Source organism: Notamacropus eugenii, chromosome 4 (genome assembly GCF_028372415.1).
Source record: "Notamacropus eugenii isolate mMacEug1 chromosome 4, mMacEug1.pri_v2, whole genome shotgun sequence".
NCBI lineage: Eukaryota > Metazoa > Chordata > Mammalia > Diprotodontia > Macropodidae > Notamacropus > Notamacropus eugenii.
Genome location: NC_092875.1, coordinates 160216968 through 160242090, shown reverse-complemented (window position 1 = coordinate 160242090; position 25123 = coordinate 160216968). Strand labels below are relative to the sequence as shown.

Here is a 25123-nt window from a genome sequence, read left to right as displayed (position 1 = left end):
AATACATGAGCATGCATGTAGAGATTCTGGGACAGGAGTGTATTATTTATTATTAAGAGTATTCCAATATAAAGATTATGTGTATGTGTGTATGTATGTATAGATATATACATACATACACAGTATATGCACATCTATGTGTATCTGTGCTAATATATGTGCATCCACATATGTGTGTGTGTCTATATGCATTGTGGGATAGTAGTGTGTTTTACATTAATACTGTCCTATATAGTATATATGTATTTCTACAGCTCAGATCAGACTGGAGTGATGATATATATGCTCTGTTCTCTGCTTTTTATTTCTTTAAAGCTTTTTCCTCATCGCCCTAGTTACCTCTCTCTCCTTCACCTCCCACAGTGGGATTTGGATTAAAGGTTGATTTGCATCTGCTGTGTGTTCTAATTTCCCAAGTGTGCATGAATGAATTCACAACAAAAGAGCTCTGCTTTATTTTTTGCCACAATTTTGATGTGAGTGGTGTCATTCAGAAGCAAGTGCCATGTGGGTTGGTGATAATAAGGTCTTGCCTTCTTAAATAATTAGTGGACCAGTGTTTAAACACTCTTCCTATTCAAATGAATTCAGATATTGAAATGATATTGTAGATCATCTGCATTCTTTAAGTGCAAAAAAATCCCTATTTAATAAGATCCTAACAAGAGTCAACATTTTCTATTGTAGCCTCTCTGAAATGCAGAATATTTAGCTGGCATATTGAACATTTACAGAAAAGAAAAAAAATGCTGGTATCACCTCAGATGGCTTTACAATGGAATTTGTTTCTTCAGTTAAGGAGTAATGTCATTCACTGCATTTGTTCAACATCTCCTAATATGCACCCTAAGACTGCTGAGAGAAAAGACCATTTTTTTTTTTTACATTAGAGGTATCTGTATATGAACCTAAGATTATAAAATTCCCACTGGAAAGGTATATTTGAAATCATCTGGTTAAATTTCATTTTTTTTGATGAGGAAATGGAAGCTTGGAGCAAATAAATGGTCCAAGGTCACACACATAGTGTGTGGCAGAACTAGACTTTTAAGTCCAGGGCCTCTGCCTATAAATCCCACACTCTTTTTCCTACATCATATCATCCTAGCAGACTACATACTATTCCAGTTTTGTTGCTGATCTTTTGGGGGTGATTGGGGACATGGTGCTGTAGAAGACACTACTGTGGTATAATCTCAAAAATGACAATGATACTTGTCTGAATCCAAGGCAAACCATTTGATACCACAGTAATGCAAATCTGTGCTCCAACCACTGATGCTGAAGTGGCCAAACTTGATAATACCTATGAAAACCTACAACATCTTCTAGAAATAACACCAAAAAAAGATCTCTTATTCATCACAGAGGACTGCAATGCTAAAATAGGAAATCATAAGATAATTGCAGTAATAGACAAATTTGGACTTGGAGTACAAAATGAAGCAGGGCAGAGACTAATAGAATTTTGTTAAGGTCATAGCAAACACTCTTTTTCAATAACCCAAAAGGCAACTCTACATATGGAGATCACCAAATGGTCAACATCAAAATAGGGTTGATTATATATATTTTGCTGCCAAAAGTGGAGAAGCTCTATATAGTGAGTTTAAAACAAGACCCAGAGCTGTCTGTGACTCAGATCATGATCTTCTTCTTGCAAAATTCAGACTTAAATTGAAGAAAATAGGGAAAACCATCAGACCACATAAGTATGACCTAAATAACCTCCTTTGTTAATATGAAAAAGAAGTATTAGATAAATTTAAGAGATTACATCTGATAGATGAAGTACCATAAGAACTATGGACAGAAGTTCACAATATTGTACAGGAGGCAGCAAATAAAAACATCCCAAAGAAAAAGAAGACCAAGAAAGCAAAATGGCTGTCTGATAAGGCTGTCTGATAACAGCTGAGTAAAGAAGGAAAGTAAAAGGGAAAGTAGAAAGGGAAAGAATTCCCTACAGAATCTCCTACAGAATTCTAGAGAATAAAAAAGGACAGATAAGGAGGTTTTATTAAATAAACAATGCAAAGAAATAGAAGAAAACAATATAATAGGAAATACAGAAGATCTCTTCAAGAAAACTAGAGATATCAAGGGAATATTTGAATATTTTATGTAAAAATGGGCATGATAAAAGACAAAATGGTAGTGATAACAGAAATAGAAGAGATTAAGAAGAGGCAGCAAGAGTATACAGAGGAACTATATAAGAAAGATCTGAAAATCATTGATAACCTCAGTGATGTGGTTACTGACTTAGAGAGAGATATCTTGGAAAATGAAGTTAAGTGGAGCTTAGGAACCATTGCTAACACTGTCTAGTGGAAATGACAGAATTCTAGCTGAGCTATTTAAAATCCTAAAAGATGATGTTGTTAAAATACCATACTCAATACACAAACAAATTTGGAAACCTCGGTAGTGGCCACTGGATTGGAAAGGATCAGTTGGCATTCCAATTTTAAAGAAGAATGCCAAAGAATGTTCAAATTATGGAATAGTTGCACTCTTTTCACATACAACCAAGCTTATATAAAAGATTCTGCAAGCTAGGCTTCAGCAATACATAAACTAAGAATTACCAGAAGAGCAGACTGGCTCTCAAAGAGGCAGAGGAACTAGAGACCAAATTGCCACATAATTGGAGAATTATGGAGAAAGCAAGGAGGTTTCAGAAAAGTAGCTACCTTTGCTTCATTAACTACACTAAAGCCTTGGATGGTGTGAATCACAATATAATAGGGCAATTGCTCCAAGAGACTGGAGTACCAGATCATCTTACTTATCAACAGAAAACCTGCATGTAGGGTAAGAAGCAACAGTTAGAACTGAACATGGAACCATGAATGATTTGAGACTGGAAAAAAAAATACATATATACATACACACATGTATGTATATAAACATTTTATTTATTTAACTTATATGCAGAGTACATCTTGTGACATGGCAGGCTGAATAAATCAAAAGCTGAAGCTGAGGTTGCCAGGAGTCTCAGATATGCAGACGATACTTCTCTGATGACAGAAAGGGAAGAGAAATTAAGAAGCCTTTTGGTGAGGGTATAAGAGGAGTGCATGAAAGTTGACTTCAAGCTTAACATTAACAAACAAAACAAAACAAAACAAAATCTTGGCAACTGTTCCCATCACTTCCTGGCAAATAGAGGGAGAAAAAATGGAAGCAGCATCAGATTTGATATTCTTGGGCTCAAAGATCATTGCAGATGGCAACTGCAGAGATGTCACCTTGACAACAAAAGTCCACATAGTCAAAGCTATGGTTTTTCCAGTGGTAATATATGGCCGTGAGAGTTGGACTTTAAGGAAAGGTGAGTGCTACAAAATTGATGCTTTCAAACTGTGGTACTAGAGAAGACTTTTGAGACCCCCTTGTACAGCAAGTATGTCAAATCAGTCAATACTTAAGGAAATTGATTCAGGCTACTCATCAGCTACTCATTTAGCACTCAAGTGCTAAAGCTGAAGTTTAACTACTTTGACCACATAATGAGAAAACTTGACTCATGAGAAAAGACCTTGATGGGAAAGATGGAAAGCAAAAGGAGAAGGGGATGGCACAGGATGAGATGGATAGGTAATATCATGGAAGTTAAAAACATGAAATTGGACCAGCTTTGGAGGGTAGAAGTCCACAGGTTTACAAAGAGTTGGACAAGACTGAACAAATGAGCAGCAACAAAGGAATACAGAGTATTTTGTTGATTGGGTAGCACTAGAAGAAAAAGCTGTAGCCATACTAAATGAAGCAGACATGCAGACACACCCATCAAGTGCATGGTAGTATAACCAGAACGGAGTCTTTCTAATGAATTGTTCCTAGACAAAGTCTGATGTGGGCCACCTATTTTCTTAGCTCCTTTCCCCCCAACAGTAGCAAAGAAAAAAACAACCCAGATTCTACCATCATACTTGCTCTACCCCAATACATTTCTTCAGGGCAGTTGAATTCTTGGCACATGACTTAACTGGATCATTGAGACCTTGCTGTCTTACTGTTCCTGTAATGTATCACCTCATTTAAGAGGAAGATTAATAGTAGGAATTAAAGAAAGCCTCTTTTCTTCCAGTCACAAAAGTCATCAAGAATGCTCATCATTGTCTACTTTGTATTTATTTAACTGATTATATATTCTTATATATTATCTCCACCCATTCTACCTCTAGTAGGATATAAGCTCCTTGAAGGCAGAGATGACTTATTTTTTGACTTTACATTTCAAGAGCCAAACACAATCATCTGATCAGTAAACAAGCATGTGTGTACTTGTACCAAATATAAGTTGTCCAGCCATTTCAGTCATGTCTGACCCTTCATGATCCCATTTGCACTTGAAATGAGCCAGAGGAGGCATATGTTTGATATACATTTTTGTCTCTTAAAAATGATCAGAGATCATTTTTAGCTAAAAGTTGCTTCTTACGCATCCAAGTGGCTCATTACTGAATTTTCTCTCCTATGGATAAATGGTCGCTAAAAATACAGTTTCCTTTGAACTAGAGTAAGAAGGAAAACAGTCCCTGACAACTATTTTATTTTTCTCTTCATTGTCTTGAAAGTTGCCCACGTGGAACTTGCATTTTGTTCATTTAATAGTTAACAAAAAATCAGGAGGCACATTCCATTATTTTGTCTTGGTTGTTCCAAAAGTACATTTGTATTCATTCACATTGGGGCCTTGAGGGAGGCACTGATTGTAGAATTTTAGTGTCCTATTTTTCCTTTGAAATACCTTTCTCCGTCTAATGGGGATTTGAAAGCATGCTAAACATTGTCATTTCTCTTTAGGTTATTGCTGTTGCCAAAAAGAAAGAACCTCTGATTCTCTCAAACAAATTTCCTTGAGATTCAGGTGAAAATATTCAAGGATAAGTCAGGATGAGTCTCAAACTCCTGAAGACAGTAAAGAGTAACATCTCTTTCCATCCCAGTGAGACTTTTGAAAATATGAATAAAACATAATGTTCTAATCTGAAGGCATTACTGGAGGTCAAGTGGACTTGAAACCATGTGACAGTTTTGTGTCGGGTTATTTTTTAATAGAATTTCACTTCACTCAAGAAGGATAAAAAATTCTGCATTCCTTATTATTTTCAGACAAGGGACAATCATTTGAATTAATATCAAGACGCATCCCACACAGATTTTTTTTTTTAAATCATCAATCTGCCATCTTAACCACATTATTTTGTACCTTCAGGCCCTTGATGTAGTTTTTATGAACAGGATTCAAATAAATTGGCTCTTTTTCCTTGGTGGTTTCTTTAATTACTTTGTTATTATCCAAGGAACTGGTTTAATTTAAATGAACACAGTGTTCCTGCTACTGCTATCCTGAGAAAACATAGGCTCAGAACATGCTGTTTTTTAGTTAAAGTGTATGTCTCGGCCTACGGATGCCAGGATTGGGCTGCTCTGTTGCATCTAAGGAGCTGCTAGTGATGATCTAAGAGAGGCTAACCAACCCAGCCTAATCAGTGGATCCCAAAGAATTTCCTTTTTTCCTTGCAACAAAGAACAAAAGGTAATTAGACAATTTATTTTTAGTAAATTTGATAGCAATGTAATTACTTCAGATAAAAAAATAATTGTATCGAGTTTAGAAGTCACTTCTTTCAATATAGGTCATACAGGTAAGGTTTATTTTAAAGAATGGATATAGAGACTAGTTTAATTATGAAATAACTTCAAATTATAACAAGTACATATTTGTACATGCCAAATTTAGTCTTTTGCAAAGGTGTGGGAGACCCTACCCTCCTCTAACGTCAAACCAAATAAAGTTCTATTAAAATTTTCAAAGGAATTTAAAAAACAATACACACAATATCATGAAATATTTTATAGACCCATGAAAATGCAAAATTGTATTTCATTTCCTGAAATAGTTACCATTTTCAAGCTAAGCTATATGTTTCAAACTAAAGCCATATGTGAACTTAATCTTTGGAAACCCACTATTTTTGTATATCTGGGGATTATTTTTTTTTTTTTTTTTTTTTGCGAAAGGCTTAGTTAAGCTCCTACTGTGGCAAATAACGGTATTGAAAAGATCCTGGAAAGAGTCAGGTGGAAAATGTTACCTATTAGAATACCTCTTCTCCCATCTGAGCAAACTCTAGGTTCAGCACACCATTAAAATGACTATACTTTGAGCTGCAACCTTGCATTTGGGAGGGGACTCAGGTCACCTAACCCAGCCCCACAGCAGATGCATGAAACTCCTCTGCTATTTCACCAGCTTGCTTCTGAGTAATCTGAACGTAATGTAGACAAATACATTCCCTGAAATTTGCCCAGCAGATATTCCTAATTACACCCAGAGATGGAGGCTGCTACTTTCACCAATCAACAAAATGATTACAGTCTATTGACCAAAATTTTTCTTGTTAATGAGTGTTATTAATGTGTTTGAAATATTTCCTCAAGGGGGTGGGACAAATTCCTATGATCTCAAGATACAGAGTTTCCATTATCACTATGGGATTTCAGTCCCAAACTCTCAATGAAGATTATTCCTTGACTTACCAGCCAAAGTAGTCTGATCATGGCAACAAAGAATTCCAAAAATTCAAAATTTTATAGCATTTGCATTACTAATTAGATGAAGAAACTTGCTAGGTTTATAGAATTCATAGGATGACATTTCTCTGGCTTTCTAATGAAGGTACATTCTTCTACCACTGTCCACACTGGTGGCTTTTCAAATGTGGTACCCTCTACTTACTACCCTTTCCCAAACTCAAAGAGACAGAAGAAAGAATCAACATATTCTTTTCTCTTCTTTTTCAATCTGGCTTCTGACCTTATCATTCAAGCAGAATTGCTCTTGAAGCTCACCAGAGATCTCCTAATTACCAAATCTAATGGCCTTTCCTCAGTCCTCACCTTTTTTGACCTCTCTGCATCCTTTGACAAGGATGATTACCCTCTACTCTTGGATATCCTCTCCTCTCTCGGTTCTCCCCCTACCTATCAGACAACTCTTTCTTAGTCTACTTTGCTGGATCTCCATCCAGGTCCCATCTGCTAACTGTGTGCATGCCCCAAGCCTCTGTCCTGGATTTTCTATTCTCCCTCTATACTATGTCTCTTAATGGACTCATCAGCTGCCATGGAAATCAACTATTGTCTCTACATAGATGATTCCTAGATCTATTTATCCATCCCTGATGTCTCTTTTGTCCTCTAGTCCTGAATCAACAGCCATCTTTTGAACATCTTGAATTTGATATACAATAGGAGTCTCAAACTCAACACATCCCATACAGAATTTTATCTTTTCCCCAAATTCTTTCCTCATATCTTCTGATCTATTACTATCAAGGGAATCATCATCTTCTCTGCAACCCAGACTGGGAACCATGATGTCTTCCTCAACTCCTTTCCTCACTAAACCCAGCATCCAATGACTTATCAAATCTTGCCATTTTAACCTTTACTGGAACATCTCATATAAATATTTTTCTCTCTTTTTGCACAGCCACCACTTTCCTATAAGTCTCCTGGGCTATTATAATAGTCTTCTAATTAGTCTCTCTGCTTCAGGTCACTTGTCACTCCATTCCATGTTTCACTCACCTGGCAAAGTGATTTCCTTAAAGCATGTACATTATCATGTTAACTCTCGCCATCCCCATCCCTCCCAATCCCTACTGCCTATTACCTCCAGGATCAAATAGAAAAATCTTCTCTTTGTTTATTTAAAACTTTTCATGATTCAGCTCCTTCCTACCCTTCCAGTCTTCCTTAGATTTTGCTCTTTTCTATATATTTTATTATCCAGCTACACTGGCCTACCTGCTGATCCTCACAAAAGATACTTCTTTGTACCTTTGAACTGAATATCTCTCCTGCTGCAATGCTCTTCCTTCTTCATCTCTATCTCCTGGCTTCCTTCAAGGCTAGCTGAAATCCCAACCTCAGCCAGATACCTTTCCACGCCTTCTCCCAACTCTCAGTCCCTTCCCTCTGAGATTAACATGTAACATAAACATTATGCAGAACTATTTATGTGCATATTTTCCCTCCCCCGAAGAGATAAACAGGATTAAGTGACTTACCAAGGGTCACACAGCTAGTAAGTGTCTGAGACCAGATTTGAACTTAGGAAAATGAGCCTTCCTGATTCCCAGCCCAGTGCTCTATGTACCACCTAGCTGCCTGCTGCTTAACTAATTCCTCTTTTTTGAAGTTTATACAATCTGATTCTATCATCCCATCCTCAGCGTTGCGGTTATCATGCTTTGACCTCTGCTATAGTTTTCTTCCTCCATCAGTGACCAGTATCTGCATTATAGTCTTCTTTCAGTGCTTTAAATGTTTTTATTAATGACCCTTCTCTTTCAGTACCCAAGGCTCTTAATTTGTCAGCCATCAGTCTCATGATTTCCTCTTCATTCTACATAATCTACTAACAGTTTCACTCTTGAGACCTTATTATCATCATAAACTTCTCAACTTCCAAGATCTTACACTCTAAAATGACTTCCTGTGATCACAATCTCTTGTCTTTCTTAACTCCTCCATCACCTGACTCCTTTTGAATCCTTTTTCTTCATCTTTAACTCTGGTCTCTTGGTTTTCTCTTCACTCCCTCATCCTTCATCTAGAAGAACTGAGTTCAAATCTTGCATTCAACACTCAAAAGCTATGTCACCTGAGGCAAGTCACTTAGCTTCAGTTGCCTCATCTGTAAAACATGGCTAATAGAACCTGCCTCCCAGGGTTATTGTGAGGATAAAATGAGATATTTGTAAAATGCTTTGCAAACTTCAAAGTGCTATGTAAATGCTAGATATTACTATAATCCTACCTCATTCCCATCTACCCCTTGACCATTCTGACTTCCTTTCTTCCCTTAACTATTTTGGGTCTACAGTTAGCCATTTCAGCAATGCATTGTTGTCCACTGAATGCACTTGAATCTCATACTTCCTTGTCCTTCTGCTACTCCTGCCCTGCTAGTGTTAAAGCCTGGATCACACTCACCATTCTTCTTTGCTTCTAATCCCAAATAGCCAATTATCTGCTGAAGGAACCATGTATTTGTACTGATCTGGTCTACTACAAATGTATGCTATTAAACATCACCTGGGTTCTCATCACTGCACGGTAATTCTTCAGTTCATCTTAGATTCACTCCCTGTCACGCTTTCCATAGCTGTTGATTTAAAGCTTTTTTACAATCCCCTCAACTTTCCACCATCTTCTAATATCAACAAATAAATGTTGAGGAAACAACAAACAGAATATCTTTTCTTTTCCAGTCTTCATACCTTTTTTCATGCCATTTTACCTGCTGGTAATTATCTCCCTTCCTTGTTTCTTACCCATACTTCAAGAGCTAGCTCAAAGCTCATCTCTTCCACCAAGTCTTTCATGGACAACTTTGTCAAAAGTAAAATTCTTTCATTAGAATGACCCTAATTATTGTCTTTATAATGTATTTTTCAATAAGCAATATAAAACTTGTATACCACTCTCTTACTCTTTTGTGAACTATTATATAAATCTTGTGCTATCATACAATTTTTTTCATTTATTTGTGTCTTATCTCCTAGACTAGACTATTATCTCCCTAAAGACAAGGGCCATGTATTTTTAGATTAATATGCCTAACAGAATACTTTGTATATGACAAATGCTGAATAACTCTTGAGTGATATTGTAAGTCATCATCACAGGCATCCTAATGTACACAATTGATATCTTGGATTTTACTCTGCATGTTTTTTTTAAAAATTGGATCATTTTTAATCTGAAAGTTGAAAACAAAATGAAAATAGAAGAGTTAGTTATAGAAGTTAAGGATCTTCTTTTCTAGGCAGCAGGAGGTCTTTTTTCTTTTTTAAATGCCACTAAGCATGTGAAGTAGAAATGATGGCTAGAGGAAGCATTGAATGTTCATTCATTCAGGTCACTTGAAAGATGCTTCTGTATCAGGGGTCTCCAGCTGCATGTACAAAGAGAATGAAGAAGATAATAATCTCAGGGACTCCCCTACCTGGATGGTTCTCCCATGTCAATCAAGCAAGAATCTGATTGAACAGATGGGCCTCGAACTGTGCCCCAAAGGCCAGCAGACTATGTCAGAGCTGATGGTAAAATAATCTGAGCCATGTGCCTTCCTCTGAAAACACTTTGTGCTTAGCAGCATGGTTAAGACAAAGAGATTCAGTCAATGAAATTGTTAAGAACACTTAGAGATTGGAGAGAAGAGAACAAAGGCACATCCTGCATCCCCAAATTTCCTGTGCTACCTGACCTGTGACTGGAGTGGTACAAGAATATAGTATATAGGTCCCAAGATTCTTTACCCACAGGGCTGGAGAAGTAGGTACAAACTTTCATAGGTTATATTGGGTTCTCTAGAGCCTCACAGACCTCTCCAAGGATTGAGAAGAAAGAAGAAAGAGACAAGTCTTTTCTACAGTGAACAAGAATCATATTTTATAAAGGTTTATTTAAAGTATCTGTATAGTTTGACACATCAAGAGAATATAAACATTCAAAAGAACATAGTCCGAAACCATGCAGGACCTGGTACAGAAGTACTGGACAAACCACCTATTCTGGGTCCACCTTAGGAGGTTAGAAAGTGAAATACTTCTATCAGGTTACCATCACAGGAAATACAACTGCTATGGCCCTGTACCTACAGGAAGACACCAAATGTGATCTCTCCATCCTTAGTCTACATCAGCTCTAAAAAATAAGTGATGGAATCTAAGTGATAGGAATCCAAATGTATTCCATTTTTGGTGAAATATTGGAATTAGCCTAAAGAAGAACAAATACAACAGGCTCAACTAGATATAATACACAATAAAATCTTCTAACTTCAGATGAATTTGAGAGAAGACAATACTGGAATATTTTAAAATATTTAATCTACCAATAAATATTTAATGATCATCTCTTATGCTAAAAATTTTTAATATGGAATCTGTGCATTTTAAAAATTAATTTTATAACTACATTTCAGTATGTGTGGTTCCTTTTCTAATCCTTTACATTTTATTTTATGCATTTACAAAGATCATTCTGAAAAGAGCTTCATAGGTTCCACCAGACCACCAAAGGAATGATCCATGACACACAGAAAAGACTGGTACTATGTGGAAGGTGCTGTGGGCCCACTTACAAGATTTGATAATTTAGCCAAGAGATGAAGCATGAAATGATGAAGTATTCAAGAGGCTCAATTCAGTTCAATACAATTCAACAAGTATTTCTTAAGGATCTATTAGTGTTTAATTTAGCATGGCAGACACTAGAGATATAAATATGACAGCCCATGCCCATAAGAAACTGTCCTTCTGGGGAGGTGGGGAGTATTATTTAAATAACATTTCAAAAACAAGTGAATACTATACCACATATATATATATATATATATATATATATACATATATATGTATATATATATATATATATACATACATATATATGTATATATATATGATGTAGCAACAAAGTAATTGGGGTATGTGGAGAACATGAAAAAGAGGAAGGGGAATCAGGTAGACTCTCCTGTAGGAAATGTCACTTGAGAGGAATCTTGAGGAGAGTTATGGATTCCAATGAAGAGAGGTGAAGATGGAGAGCATTTCAGTCAAAGGAATTATCCTATACAGAGACATGGAGAAAAGAAAATGTAGAGCATTCAAAGAAGAGTGCTGTGAAATCAATTTGGAAAGAGAGGCTAGAGTCAGATTGTGAAGGGTTTTTAATACCAAATGGTTTTCAGATTTGTTTTGTTTTCAAATAGAGAAAATATGGAGCCACTGGAAGTTGCTTGAATGGGTAGATATGATTTTTAGTAATGTCATTTTGGCAGCTGAGTTGATTCCCCTATGGTTGTTTGTCCTTTATTGTCAAAGTCCAGTGACATCAGCAGAGTTATCTTTTGACTTGCAAGTGCATTGGATTTAAGTGAGACAGGGCTCTACAAAGTCACAAACCTCACTCTATCCTCCAGTTGTTCAAATCCAGTGACAAGACATAGGTCAAGATGACTGGAGGTCATCTTTGAGGTAATACCCATTCAGTAATTAAAGGCTAGGTAAGAACAGAGGAAAAAGATGACCCAGTTTTCCTTCACAAATGACTCAATCTGCATGGGGAAGACCCTCAGGGTTTCTGACCAGAACAGAGACAATTGCTATTTAGACCCTAAGCCATCAAAACCCAAACAAGGAACAGATGAGGTTTGGGCTGGGATTTAATATTGGTCAATCAGTAAAGCCAGAGTGATTTGGGTTTAAAGGCACAGTCAAGTAGCTCCATTTCAATGCCAATGGGCATCATCAAAGTCTGGTTTTCCAGAGGTATATTTCAAGAAATCACAAATGAAAACTACATGAGACAAAAGAGTTAATTGTCCCAGGTGTTTTTGGGGAGGGGTGAAAGAATAAATAAATAGGGAAGAAAAAATCAAGCCCACTGTACCGCAAGACCCTTACTACATCCAAGTGGAGATAAATTAGGAAACTGGTGTGGTAAGACTAGAACTCAAAAGAGAAATGGGGAAATAATGAGAAGTACATGAATGGTGATCCAGCAAAGGAGATTGAGAGTGCTTGGTTAGACAAATAAGAGAAGAATCAAAAAAGAACAGTGTCATGAAAAGCCAAAGAAGAGAAAGAACCTAATGGACAGAAGTGGTCAACAGCATCAAACATGGCCAGAAGCACAAGAAGAACGAGGACTGAGAAAAACTCATTGGAGCAAACAAGAGATCACTAGATAGTTTAGAGAGAACATTTTCAATCCTGTGGTGAGGCTGGAAGCCCACCACTGGGACTTGACAGGGGACAAATTAGTGATGCAGACAGTAAGTGCTAATGGAGTTCAGAGTGAGAGAGAGCACTTTAGAAAGAAATGGGATTTTGTAATTTTCAAGTGCATATATTAATTCAAACTGGGCTTGCCAAGTGTCACCTCATAGAGGTCCTTAGGGAACTTGCATTAATGAATAGATAAGAATGAGTCCTGCTTAGCTATATTATTTTCATTTGAGAAGGTGTTCCTGAAATGCTTGAGGGTCTTGGAAGATAGATTGCTCCATTACATAGTTTGGGCGTTTAGGTTGGTCTAGTTCACAGGATAATAGGATCATAGAATCATAGATTTAAAGCAAGAAGGAACTTCAGAGATCTTCTGTTTCCATTTCTTCCTTCTACAGATGAAGAGACAGGTTCAGAGATATGAAGTGACTTTTTCAGGGTCATATAACTAGTAAGGTCATTTTACAGATGAGAAGACTAATTTAAATGATATGAAGTGACTTTTTCAAGGTCACATAACTAGTAAGTGGAAGAGCCATAACTTAAGTCTTCTGACTACTAATCTAATGCTTATTATACTATACTATACTTAACACTTATAGTTTGTATTATGGAGAAAAAGGGTATTTGTTAAGGATAAAATTTTTTCTGTCCTCTTACAAATGACCACAAATTTTTTAAATGAAGTCTTAAAATTTATACTTATACATATGTATACATAGGTTTAGACCTTATAATCTACAAAAGAGATTGACTAGAGATTCTTAAGCTTTTTTTTGTGCCATAGACCCTTTGGTGGTGAAGCCTATGTCCCTCTTTTCTGAATAAACTTTTTGAATGCATAAAAGAAAATGAATGGGATAACAAAGGAAGCCAATTACATTGAAATACAGTTATAAAAGTTTTGAGTTAGTGGGACCTACAGAAATCCATCCCTAGATCCCAGCACTTGGCTTAAGATTCAAAATGCATCCACATATTTGTGAACAGCTATTAAGCTCAAGATACCCTTTGGACTATGAAATTTTAATGACTATAACAGAAATCAGAAAAGTAACACTGAATCTCTTTCTGTGAAAAATAAACACTCAATTCCATAAACGTTGATTGAATGAGTATTAAGGAAGAATCATCTTCATGAGTTCAAATCTAGCCTCAGACACTAAGTAGTTGTGTATAACCTTGGGCAATTCACCCTTTCTGCCTTGGTTCCTCATCTGTAATAAACCAGAGAAGGAAATGACAAACCACTCCAGTATCTTTGTCACGAAAACTCCAAATGGGGTCATGAAGAGATATGACTGAACAACAAGTTAGTTAAATAATCTCATTTGATCCTTACCATAACTCTCTGAAGTAGATAGCTCATGTATTTAATATTCCCATTTTATTGATAAGAAAATTGCAATTTAGAAAGGTCAAGTCAGCCAATAAATGTTTCTTAACCACCTTTCAAATGTCAGGCACTGTGCCATGTACTAGGGATATAAAGAAAGGTGAAAGACCATCCCTGCCTTCAAGGAGCTCACAGTTTAATGGAGGAGGCAAGACTTAGACAACTATGTACAAATAATTCAGACAGGATAAATTGGAAATAATGAACAGAGAAAAGGCATTGGAATTATGATAGATCGGGAAAGGTTCCCTGTAGAATATGAGATTTAGCTGGGATTTGAAGACAGCCAGAGGAATCAGTAGGTGAAGATGAAGAGAGAGAACATTCTGGGTATAAGAGCCAGCCAGTATAGTGGTCTGCAAATAGTCCTGGTCAACAATAAGCCATTTAGCAACAAGTCACTTAGCAACAGATTAGGTATGATAGGAGCTAGAATGAAGGGGAAAGAAAAGAATGGACAGATGAGGAAAAGCAAAACAAAGAAGGAAAGAATGGGCTTAATGACTTGCTATCAAAGGAAAGGTTAGGCAGGAATCAAAACTGCATTTTCAGACCTGGACAACGAGCGCAATTGTACTGTTGATATAAATAGGAAAAACTAGTGCAAAAAAGATACTTAAAAAAGGGGGGGGGGGAGAATAATGAATTTAGTTTAAGCATATTGAGCCTGAAGGACTCTAATCAATGCCAAGTCAGTATCTGAAGATATGGAAATGTAGCTGGGGAGAAGTCAGGATTGGAGATATAGATTTAGAAATCATCTGCATAGAAAATTACAGAATTGTAGAATTTTAGGGAAAGAAGAAATGTTGGAAACATCATAACATAAACACTCCATTTTAAAGATGAAGATACTAAGACAAAGAAAAAGGTAGAAACTGTCTTTTGCTTATTTTCATATCCCTAGCACTTAGCACAATGCCTGGCATATAATAGGCATCTACTAAATGTTGAATGATTAAGTGAACAAAGCAAATATCCAGGAAATTTTGCCTGTATTATTACTCCCAGGATGTCTTTATGCCAACATGCTCTTGTGCTTCAGCCTTTACCTCCCACCTGCAGTCCAGTTCTTGCCCTGAGTACCAGGGCTTCTGAATAGTGAGGAGTCACCATATACAGTCCTGTCCCAGACCACAATCCCATTATTTGATACTTTCTGTTTCATGCACAACTTCTTTTTTCAGACTTTAGCTCCGAGAACAGTAATCAGATTGTAAACTGAGTCCCATAATCCATTGGTAGTGACTTTTTCCTCCTTGATGGAGAGCAGTGTAATTACATTGATACTTTACATTTAGAATTACATGAGATACTTTGTCTCAATGAAATTAAAGACCTTTTCAAACAATTGCCCTTTGATCCTATTCACCATTCCTGTGTCTTCCCTGATCAAAGCCCTCCTCCCTGGCCACCATTCCGTATAGGTATTATCTTTCTCTATTAGAATGTAAGCTACTTTAGGACAAGGATTGGCTTACTGCTTTGTATCTATAACCCTAGAATTTATCATAAATCCATAGACCCCTATGTAATATATGAGATATTACATGAGAGAGTGCTCACTATCTATTAATATATGTAAATTCTTATTATAAATATAGCTACCATATAATTAATAATGCATATATGTAGCATATAAGTAATATATAAGTAATTACTGTATATATATATATAGAGAGAGAGAGAGAGAGAGATGTATATAGTAAGCATTTAACAAATACATATTCATTCATTAATTCATTAACTCATCATTCAACATTCAAGTTAATCTGGTTATGAATACAACTGAACATCTCAGAGTTCTGGGGCTACCTTTAAAATGCTTCAGACCAGCCTGGTACTGTCTTTTAGTCATCAACATCTCCACCTAGAAATTGCCTCAGTCAGGCATCTTAGATGTCATTTGTCTTCCTTCAAAAGGGGCTCCATGTGTACAATTTAGAAAGAAGGGAGATGCTGGATTTGAACACATTTTCATTCCCTGGTAATCTTGGAGGCTGGAGAAGGATGTGTATTCTGAACATTCCCTAGGGGTTCATCATGACTTGGAGCAGTGCCATTGTTTAGACTGTTGCTAATAATTCAGAAGTTTTCCCTCGTTAGAGCAGGATTGCCAGGGCTCAGGAGGAGGAGGAGAAAGAACACAGGGGAAAGACCTAGCTTTCATTTAACTTGACCTCCCATCACACAAAAAAAAGACCCAGCTTGTCTTTCTGAGCAACTCAAACTGAGTTTTCATCCTGTCTGACCTCCCAGCATGAGAAGCTTCTTGCTAAACAACTGGCCCTCAGCCCCAGTGGGTCTGGGCACCAGTCCAAGCTTGGCACATCTCTCAACTGCACTTGTCCTGTTGCAAAAGAAGAATTAAAAAAAAGCAGTCATTCAAAAGAGGGCAAGTAGGGGGAAATGAGAAAGAAAAAATGGGTCCATTTGGTCTGTGGTCTTCAGTATGCCTGTTGATGGTGTTTGTCCAATTAAGTCTGTCAAACTATCACTGTGGATAACCTTTGGAGCATCCTGATTTGTGTGGCAAATTTAATGGTTAATATGCCAGGAAAGCTTGGTCACTGGAGAAAGGTTCAGTCCCACCCAGCTGGAACCTGACTTCCTGAACTTCATCCCATACTTCCATGCTTCCTTGGTAATCCTTCTAGCAGAAACCCCGAGCTTCTCAGAGCCACAAACCATAAGCAGGGCCATGCCTTTTTCCTTTTAGTCTAATTCCTTCTAGACAGTAATTGGTTTCATTTGAATGAAGCATGCTATCTTTGAGCATGCCAGAATTCTAAAAGAAATCGAGTTCCCTCTTTCCAGATGGCTAACGAAAGGTTTAAGAATCAACTAACCCTAATGGGTACGCCACTGACCATAGTGTAGGACTGAGCTGTTTGATAACACCAGTGAACTGGAACTCGCAGGTCAACATCACCTCAGGATCTCACAGGCAAGAGGGCTTTTGAAAGAACATTTTATTCTTGCTGGGTCCCATTCGCTGTTGCTTTGACCACACTGACTTCATTAAACTTACACATAGTTGTCAATTCAATCCAATCAGTCAATCAATAAGGATTTATTAAATATTTACTGCGTTCTAGTCATTGTGCTAAGATAAAATTAGCACTGACTTGCCTCAGTGTCTCACAAAGTGCTATGTTCCTATCCTCAAGGAAATTACATTCTACTTGAGGGGAAATACACACATACTCACCCCCCTCACCCCAAATTATAAACATGAACATATACACAATTAAAGGCAGGAGTGTGCCGGAGTCATCTTGAACAGATTCTCAAGAGCTGATTGTTAAATTTTATATATGAACATTTTGACCTTGGATATCAGCAAATGCTACAAATCAGAGATTGATTTATTATTCTGTTGATTGTGTAGACTTGAGAAAGTGACTGAAAAATATTAGTGCCACAGATTAAAATTAAAATGTGTCATTTGTAGTTTTTCAAGATATTGCTTCTTTTAACATTTACCAGCACATCTCTGCATGCTTATATATTATATATGTACATGCAGATTATATGTGTATGTTTCTGTATTGGGTATATATATATATATGTGTGTGTAAGTAAATATATATACATACACACATACATATCTTTACTTTTCTGTATGTAAAATATTCAAGATAAGTTTGGAGGAGAAAGGAACCTAAGAGAACCAGGAAAGTCTTTTTTTAGTGGCAAATTTGCTTCTTTATTATTATTTATTTTGATACTCTTTTCTCTCAAAATTGAGCTCCAAATTTTCTACCTCCCTCTCACTCTTCCCCCACCCCCTCTAAAGGCAAACAAAATGATATCCATTATATATGTGGAATCATGCAAAACATGTTTCTTTATTAGCCATATAGAAAAAAAGGAAAAGAAAATATATACATGCTAGAAAATGTATATAGAAATATATATTTCAGTTTGTACTCAGAGTTCATCAGGTATCTCCTGGATAACCAGGAAAGTAACCCTTGATATACCTCTTGAAGAAAGCCAAGGAATCTGGGAGGGTGAGGGGTTACCAGTCACATTCTGGGCTTGGGAATCACCCAGCATGAAGGGATAGAGAAAAGAAATGGAACATTGTGTATGAGAAGCAGCAAATAGACTAGAATGGGTGGGTTGAAAGGGACCAATATGCAAGAAGAATGGAATGGTAAGAAATGGCCATGTGAATAGTTTTAAATGACAAACAATTCAACTCACTAAGGATTCTTTGAGCACTTTATACACAGATAAGTTCTTCTGGGTCATACTTATTTCATTGGAATAGGGATGTCTAAGTGAGAGTCTTCTTCTGCTAATATAGATGAATACTTTGTGGACCCAGATGGCTCAGGAGAAGAAAGTGAGACTGGTGACCTTGCACAGCCCTCCCTCACTCAAATCCAAGTCAACTGCAAGTCATGTCATCATCTTGATGTCATGGTCCTCTTCAAGAACAAAGGTCAAACACAACCTGTGAGTGAGTAGCAGCTCCTCTCCTCCCCTCTCCTCTCCTCTCCTCTTACGTTCTACCCAGGGAAAGTACACTCCATGGCCAAAAGCTGCCTTTTGTCTTTGAGTTTACTGGCTGCATTTCTTACTCAAAAATCAAGCCTTAAACCCAATTCACTCTGTAGCTCATAGACTGGACAACAAGTCCCCACCCACCTAGCACTGAGTGAATGCAATTACTAAATAGTAATTGTTTCTCTTTTACCCAGGAACCCTGAGGGTCTTCCCCTCCCAGTTTGATTTTTTTTTTATTAAAGGAGTCATTCCTTGAGTAACTACTTAAAGAAGTCTATTCAAAGAATGGGTGTATCTCACTGAAAGTGAGAATGTGATAAAATCTTAGCCTGAAAGGGCCAGGGTCCCACACTGTATCCTGGGCCATCTCCAGTCATCCTGATGAATATCAGGCCACTGGACCCAGATGACTCAGGAGAAAAAAGTGAGGTTGGGCACCTTGCACAGACCTCCCTCACTCAAATCAAAGTCAACTGCAAGTCATGTCATCATCTTGATATCATGATCCTCTTCAAGAATGAAGAACAAACACAAGATGAATACTTTACAGGTGACTTAGAATCTTAGAGAGTTGCCTAGAGGCACTGAGGTTAAGTGACTAGGCCAAGGACACACATAGTTAGTAGAGGTCAAACCCAACCTCAAGTTTTCCTAACTCTGAGCTCAGCTTTATTTCTTAACCTCCTTCTGAGGTGATATGAACCTGAGCTAGGGTAGGAGGGAGAAGGGGATAGACATATCAGAGAGACTGGAGGTATAATCTATAGAATTTGACAACTGATTACAAGATGAGGTTTGAGGGACAAATCTAAGGTTTCAAATGAGGGTGAGCAGAAGTCATTTCAACTTCCTTCTATGTGATTTTCCCCCCTTAGTATATAACCTTCTTAAGGGCAGGAACTATATTTCTTTTTGTTTGCATTTATATTTCCAGTTTTTACAGTGTGTGGCACTTAGTAAACAATATATAAATACTACTGAATTACTCACCACAAAGATCATGGTGCCTTCAACAATGTCTCTCCAAAAATATAAGGCAGTCTATTCAAAGCCAGCTTTCGAATACCAAGAGAAGTTAGTTCCCTCCATAGGTATGTCTTTCCAAGTGTCTGGAACATTATCCTCTTGGCTAATTAATTGCACCTTGTATGTATGTGGTCAAGCAGGTGGCTTGCCCCTCATCTGTAATAGTTCCACTGGCAGTTTAACTGGCAATCAGAGCACAGGATGATAATGGATGGTGAATCTGTCATATCATTAGGGAGGTTAGAAACAGGTGCCTAATTAGATACAAGCCAAAATAATTTTTTAGTAGGAATCTTTCTCTAAGGCAGTCAAAGACACTGCATTTGGGGAAAATTTTTCCTCTGAGGATGTCGGAATATCTTATAAAAATGGATCACATTTTCTCCATGCATAATCTAAGTATCTTCTTTTAACAGGTAGCAATTATTAACCTTGTTTGATGGACTGAGAAAAGAGCACCTCAGAAACTTCAGTGAATTGTTTCGAATTATTCAATGAAACATACATTTAATTGAACTGAATTGTGAAGTAATTCTGCTCCCTTCATTTACACATTAGAAAGTGCTCACTGTGTGAAAGGCACTGTACTGTTTAGGGACTGGAGAGGGGGAGATGCAGAAACAAAACAGATCAGTACATAAGTATATATTCAAAGGATACAAAGTGTACATTCATTCTAATAGAGTGAAAATCGAAATGAGAGGAATAAAAGAGAAAATAAGTAAATGGGAAAGAAGAAAATTCCTTCTCATTCCCTGTTGAAAGCTGTGTGCTAAGTGGCACTCAGAACATACAAAGAAATCTACTGAGGTGCAACTTGTTTTTTTAAATAAATTTTATTGATATCACTTGTTTTTAATGTATTTATGTTTTCCAAATGTTTTGCTCTTCTCTCCACTACCAGATAGTCTTTTATAAAAAAAAAGTAATTAAAAAGAGGGAGAAGACACTTTGGTAAAACTACTACTTCAAAAAAGAAAGGTTTACATTGTCAGCAGTGGTCCACACCCATGGCTAACAGGGAGGAGAAGGTGCTTTCTTGCATGAAAGCAATGCCAGATAAAATAAAAAAGTCATAAGCTCAGAAATTTAGAGTTAGGAGGGACCTCATAGGTAATCCATCCTCCCCTTTGTTTTATAGATGAGGAAATAAAACCCATAGAAATTAGGTGACTTACCTAAGTGTGTTCAGTGGCAGACAGAATCCAAAGTTCCTAACTTCAAACCCACATTTCTTTCCATATCTTATGGCTTCAGAAAATGGAGAATGAGCAAAAGTACTAATTTAAAGCCAATTTATCAACCCTACTTTGGCACATCTTACAATGATTGGTTGTATGTAAAAATTGAACGGTTTTCTTTTAGCATTTGTCTTTGATCTTCCCTAGAAAGTGTTTTTTTCTACACAGTGCAAGCAAGCAGAATTGTATTTTCTATCCCCACTTTGTCTTGTATCTTCCAACATCAGCTCTAATGATATGCATCACCATGTAGTCATTCAGCATTATCACATTTCTCCATCATTACAAAAATATAAACCCAGTTGCAGCTTCAAACCTCTTGAAACAGATTGGGCACAGTGAGCTCCCTAAAGTTAGTTCCTCAAGCTTCTTGATGGCACTGAGCTCATATTTCTCTTTAAGTACTACGGCCATGAATCACCTTGGAGAACTTTTTTTTTTAAGCGATGTACTAAAAATGAAAAATAGAGTTCCTTCTGGCTCTGAATGCCTGTAAACCAGGTCATCTTTCTCTGTTTATAGATTCAAGAAATAGGTATTTTCTAGAGTTAGCTTGACAAATATTTTTATACTAAGACATCTGTGGGACTGTTCCTTTTCTGATTTACATAATCATTACAGATGAATATGGTGGTGAGAGCTGTCAATCAATCCCACCAATAAGGATTTATTAATACCAAAAAGACCAGAAATATCAATTGACATGCTTTTTAAAATAAATTCAGTACTGTATCTCTTATCTGTGCAAATTTATTTTAAATACAAATAATTAGAAACAGATATCATTCTATTTTGAAATTTAAAAAAAAGTTCATCCCACTATCTCTATTTTTCTTTTCTGATGGATTGAAAGTGTATTATGTCAGTTGATGGCAAATTGTTCCTTTGAGGTTTTCTAAAATTCCTCTCCTAATGGTGTGTACTATGTGTCAGGAATTGTGATGGGCACTGAGGACATGAAGATAAAGAATGGAACAGTTCCTACTCTCAAGTAGCTTATATTCTAATAACCAATGCTTCCTAAATTGTGGGTCATGGTGGTCACAATCCATAGTTTAAGAAGCACTGAAGGGTTCATGAGTGGAAATAGTTTAAGAGACCCTGTATATATCACAAATACATATAGACAGGATGAACATTTTTGTTTCAAAGTAGAATACTGAGATTTTCCAATTTAGCTGAAACTTTGATAAAGCCTTGTCTCTGACTTTAAATCAATTTTTGATAGACAGATCAACTACTGAAGAAGTCAGTAGCTTCATTACCCCCTGCGCTTGAGTGGCATGATAGAAGTGGCAAACAATGAATTACTGAAGTCATAGTACCTCTTCTCATCTACCTAGTGCACTGATAGGTGTGGAGGACAACACAGCCCATGTTGTGTATAAAATGGTATACACTAAGTAAGATCTTATGGGTTCGAAATGTCCTGGTTCTTATCAATTTAATCATTGGGTTTAAATCCATGGCTATAGGGTAGACTGTTATGGGAAAGGCAAGTCAACATGTATGTATTTTTCATGCCCTTGCTATATTCCAGGAACTATACTAAAATCTGAGGATACAAAGAAATTTAAAAATAGTACCTGCCCTCAAGAAGCTTATAATCTAATGAGGGAGACAACAGGCGAACACAGTGGATAAACAAGACATATACAGGATAAATTGGAGATAATCTCAGACGGAAAGCACTAGCATGAAAAAGCATTGGTCAGGGCTAATGCAGATGGTAGAACTTTTGCTGATACTTGGAGGAAGCCAGGGAATCCGTTGTGCTGAGTGCTGCTACCTCAGTTGTAGTGAACATGAATGACTCCTTGGTATGTGAGATTGGGATGTTTCTTTCTGAATATTTCAGTGAGGGATTTGGGGATTTAGCAGTAGGATATGGGCTTTAGAATGCTTCTTTATTTGTACATCTTCCTGAGAGTTTGGGCCAGAGAGTCAGAAATAACTTGATTACCCATGAAACAAAAGGTTGGACACTAAAAAAAAAAAAAATTCATATTATTAACCAACTACAAGCAACATTATGGAGTTTGAGACCGAAGATCGTGACCATATATGGAAGAAAATAGGCAAAAGAAAGAAAGGCCATTGTAACAAAGAGGACCACAAACACTTGTCTAAACCCTTAATCTAATCAATCTAAAAGCATTCATTAAGAACCTACTATATGCAGTCTTCTGGACCTTGGTGATATCAAAAAAAAAAAATTACTACTCTGAAAATATACATTCTATTGGAGAGACTCCACATGCACATGTAAGTATATAGAGAATAAATACACAAGAAATACAAGGCAATTAGACAGGGCACTAGCAGTTGGAGGGATCAAGAAAAGTTTCATCTAGAAGCTGATCCTTGAGTTACATCTTGAAGGAAGTGATGAATACGTAGAACCATGCTTCCCTACACCAAGAAAAAAGATATTGGAGGATAATGGTCCTGTTCTTTTTTTCCTCTGGGGAGACTAAAGGGAGTAAGAGGATAGAAATTATAGGAAAAGGTTTATTTGAAGGGATTTAATGCTCACATTTCTTCCCATATTAATGAATAGAAACAGAGGATGAAGAGCTGTCCTCAGAGGTAATTTAGTCCAAGCCACTCATTTTGCAGATGAGGAAACTAACACCTAGGGAAATGAAGTGGGCCAAGGCTGCAGAGCTAGCAAGTATCAGAGCTGGAATTTGGGGAAAAAACATACTTTTGTTCAAGGTCCAAACACTATTGGCTTTGGGGACCATAACCTTCAATTGAGAGATCCAGTCTGCGCTGGGCTTTTGGTAACATGTTAATTTGGCTATGGAGGTCATACTCTACAATAGCAATCCGTTAGGCAAGACAGGTTTAATTCAGCAAATAATTGACTACTTCCTATTTGCAAGAGATCACAGTCATAGAATTATAGAACTGGAAGAGACCTAGGTATCCTCTAGTCTAGGGTTTCTTAAACTCTTTCAACTCTGGACTCCCTTTTGCATTCAGCAGCATTCTTTGCCTTTGCATGGCCTGAGGGCATAAGCAGTGCAAAGTGCACATGCTTTGCTTTCAGAACCAAAGTTGCAGGGAAGCTAGGCAATACAACACAGGCAAGCACCATCAGAAATACCTTGGATTCATTATGTGTTTGATTTTGAATTAATTTTTGGTCATTGCACATTCAGAAACCTTTTACTATTGCCAAATCGGTCATGACCCACAGTTTAAGAAGTGCTGAGCTAATCCAATCCCTTCATTTTATAGATAGGAAACTGCAGATCAAGGGGACTAAGAGAATTGTGCAACATTACACAACTAGTGAATGTCATTATTCCAGAGTCATGACTATTTCCACTAATGGGTATTGTGTTGTTTAAAGAACTCTAAGAAATATAATTCCATAGTCTCTTGAACTCACCTATTCAAGTATTCAGAAAACCTAAAATCAAAATATTATTCATTAGAGCTAACCTAATGTACATTTCCCACTTGTCTTGTCCACAGGGAAAACAATGAAAAGTCAATTTGATTACAAAAAGTTTGAATTTCAAATCCCTGGTATATAAAACAGCTCTAATAGGTCTCCAATGAAACCTGAATGGTCTATGAATCAGGTACAGGCCCTATATGGTACTGGAAACTGTCACCAAGACCATGTAAAGAAGACCATATTGCTCCATGTAAAATAATTCTCTAAATTTGTCACATAATGGATTATGGACAAAATTTTTAAATCATCTTAGACATGTTTTTATAGAAAATATATTAAAACTTCAAAATTAGAAGAAAAATGTTAGTACAGTGAGTAAAAGGCAGAGGCAATCAAAAGACTGATGCTACTCCTGATTTTGCTACAGATTTAGACCTACTCGTGCAAAATATAGAATGCTAAATTATGACAACTTGCTTAAGGAATTAACTTATCATCTTGTAGTTCATTATAATAGTGAAATCACAGGTCTATTTCCTATCCTTTTCTTTCACTTCAAGGAAGTTCACAAATTAATATAAAATATGTTTTAAATGTTATTTAAAATAACTATTGAAATACAAAATATTGCCCTTTTCCCTTTTTTCTTATTTTTCTGGCAGAGCCCATCAGAGCCAAATATTCGCCATTAGTAAGAGAATCATAGTTT

At 36.8% G+C, this 25123-nt stretch overlaps 1 long non-coding RNA gene across 1 annotated transcript in view; it reads right to left on the bottom strand.

Moving 5' to 3' along the window:
* LOC140498283 (uncharacterized) overlaps positions 1-19951 on the bottom strand; it is a 64947-nt gene extending 44996 nt beyond the window's left edge. Inside the window, exon 1 of the long non-coding RNA XR_011965050.1 lies at positions 19726-19951. This is a non-coding gene — a long non-coding RNA (uncharacterized lncRNA). The remainder of the gene's footprint in view (positions 1-19725) is intronic.
* Positions 19952-25123: the final 5172 nt, after the last annotated feature.